The sequence below is a fragment of the Myodes glareolus genome, chromosome 5, assembly GCF_982192425.1.
Source record: "Myodes glareolus chromosome 5, mMyoGla1.1, whole genome shotgun sequence".
NCBI lineage: Eukaryota > Metazoa > Chordata > Mammalia > Rodentia > Cricetidae > Myodes > Myodes glareolus.
The window spans coordinates 75,230,224-75,232,544 of NC_142030.1; the positions used below are offsets into that span (position 1 = coordinate 75,230,224).

Genomic DNA, 2,321 nt, shown 5'->3' on the forward strand with positions numbered 1-2,321 from the left:
GGAACAAATTTATTCTCATTGTGTTGCTTTTAGGGCACAATCAACAGTAAGCATCAAACATTATTTTGAGTGAACCACAATCCTGATCAGTAGAAGTGGAAAAATAGGCATTGTTATCCAAGTTGCACATAAAGCCTCCTGGAATTAGTTCATTGGCATGAGAGCAATGTAAGGAATCAAATGTAACAGGTGTTAACTTCTTCCAGAGAACTTGAAACCTGATCAGTTCTAGACAATTATGGAATCCTTATTGCAAACTCCCCAGATACCAATGCTTATTTCCTTTGATATGAAATATGACAGTACACAACTCCTCCAAGGCCTTACTCTTGCTGCACTTAAGTGATTCCTATTTCCGCAGTGCTGGCCTATTCAACCAGGATCTTCACTAGCTGTTTAGTTCCTAAGGTCCTTCAGGCCTCCTTCAGCCAGTCCTTTGCCACTTTTCTGGACTCCTCTTTTAGATGATTGACAAACTTAACGATCAGTTCCATGCCAGCGTGTTCAATGCAATAAGAGGCATATGAGAGAAAGTTAGATGTGTTTATATCTTCAGGGTAGAGCCCTGCAGTGGCTTTAATTGTTTAGGTGGTAGCTGAAGTAGGGGCTGCAAGTAGAAGAGGAAGTCTTGATACATGCTATTTCTGGTTTCCTCAATCGTTGCTATTCTTCAGGCTAGTTTTGGAATAGCATAGAAACAGACTTTGAGGTTCTGCTTGTTGTAAACAGTGTCAAGTTCTCTGGGGCAATGGCTGAAGTTAAAGCCTGGAAAATTAATTATCAGAAAGTAGACTCAAGTGTATTCCCCAATGGGGTATGAGGTGTTTCTGCAGATAAGGTTTTCATACTGTACGTTAATGCCTCCAATCAATTTCAGAGATGGTAGGCTTTCTGGATGTTTCTTCAGTGACTGCATAACTCAGAACAGACTCTACACAACCTGACAAAGGCAGTGTTCATGTCCAGATTAAAGCTGTCAACTCATTCCTGTCTGTGACAATGAAACTCTAATTCTTGCTCAGAGATTTTCTCAGACAGGCCATGCTCAAATTCACACTTCAGTTCCTATTATTGTACTGTGAGAACATCTCATAAATGATCAGTATGGGTATCTGCTTGTCAGTGAAGCTGGGTCTACATTTCATTCTCCACAGCATCTCTGACTTCCTCTGCTCTCTGTCCTGCTCAGTCTGTGTTTCATGTCTGTGCTGCTCGAATCCATTTGCCTCTGAAGAATCAAAGGCCTGCTTTTCTTTTCTCTTCTGCCTTTCCAAGGGAAGCTCAATGTGCTGTTGGGATTTCTGCTGCACTAGCACGCTGTGGAGCTGGTTGATACTGCAATGGGTATGAGCAATAAGGTCATTGGTAGAGAGCTGGCTGACTAGGTCACAAATACTTATCCATTTCCATCTAGGAGAAACATCTGAAGTAATATTGTACAGGTCTTTTCTAAATCAATCCCTTGCTTGAACCAAAAGTTCATGATTTTGAGAGCATCCTATTGAGAAACCTGAATCTTTCTGACTGCATTATCCAGATCAACTATAATGTTGTAAAGTATCCCCTCTGGGGCAATTATATGAGCTTCACACTTTTCACCTTCTCTATCTTTCTTTTAGTTTTAAAATGGCATCATCAAACTTCATTGACTGCCTTTCTTCTCTGTTCCATCAATACACTCTCCACTGTATGCTACTGTGCCAACTACTTACCAGTAATATGAAGATTGTCCATGGCTATTTTCAGTATACTGGAGTATACACTGATGGTCTGAACTGCAGCATTCTTGGCTGCAGTAGCCTGCAGAGAGAAGGACATAATAAAAGCATCTTCTAGGATCTTGACTAGAACTGAGGTTACAGAAGGGGTTTTCCTTCATCAGTGTCAAGGCAACTGTTTTTGTTATTGTTGTTGTTTTGCTTTGTTTTGTAGCATTGTCATGATGAAGCATAAGGGCTGGGATTGGAAGAGTACTACCTGCTGAATCTGAAGTGTTTCTCTTCTGTTCCAGAGTTTGTAAACAGACAGTTAGGAGTCCTTCATCACCTCTGATACACTGGAGGTTTTTAGTGGACTAGACTGAACCAGCTTTTTTGATGACAGACATTATAAGGTTCAGAAAAAGGAACCACCTCAAATTGCTTGCCTAAGTAAGGTATGATTTTCTCTGAACTTTCCCAAGGAGGACTTCCACTAAGGGTTACAGGATATAGCTCCAATCTTTCTTACAAAGAACAAAAGGATGTTTCCAGCAATTTTGCCAGCAGCCAACCCAGAACTGCTTGAAATGAAGTATCTACAGCATGTTCTCAGTGGCTGGA

The 2,321-nt window shown here is 40.8% G+C and overlaps 1 pseudogene; it reads right to left on the reverse strand.

Annotated features, from left to right (window-relative positions):
- Positions 1 to 368: 368 nt before the first annotated feature.
- LOC125398375 (MICOS complex subunit Mic60 pseudogene) lies at positions 369 to 1,803 on the reverse strand (annotated as a pseudogene).
- Between the last annotated feature and the right edge of the window lie 518 nt (positions 1,804 to 2,321).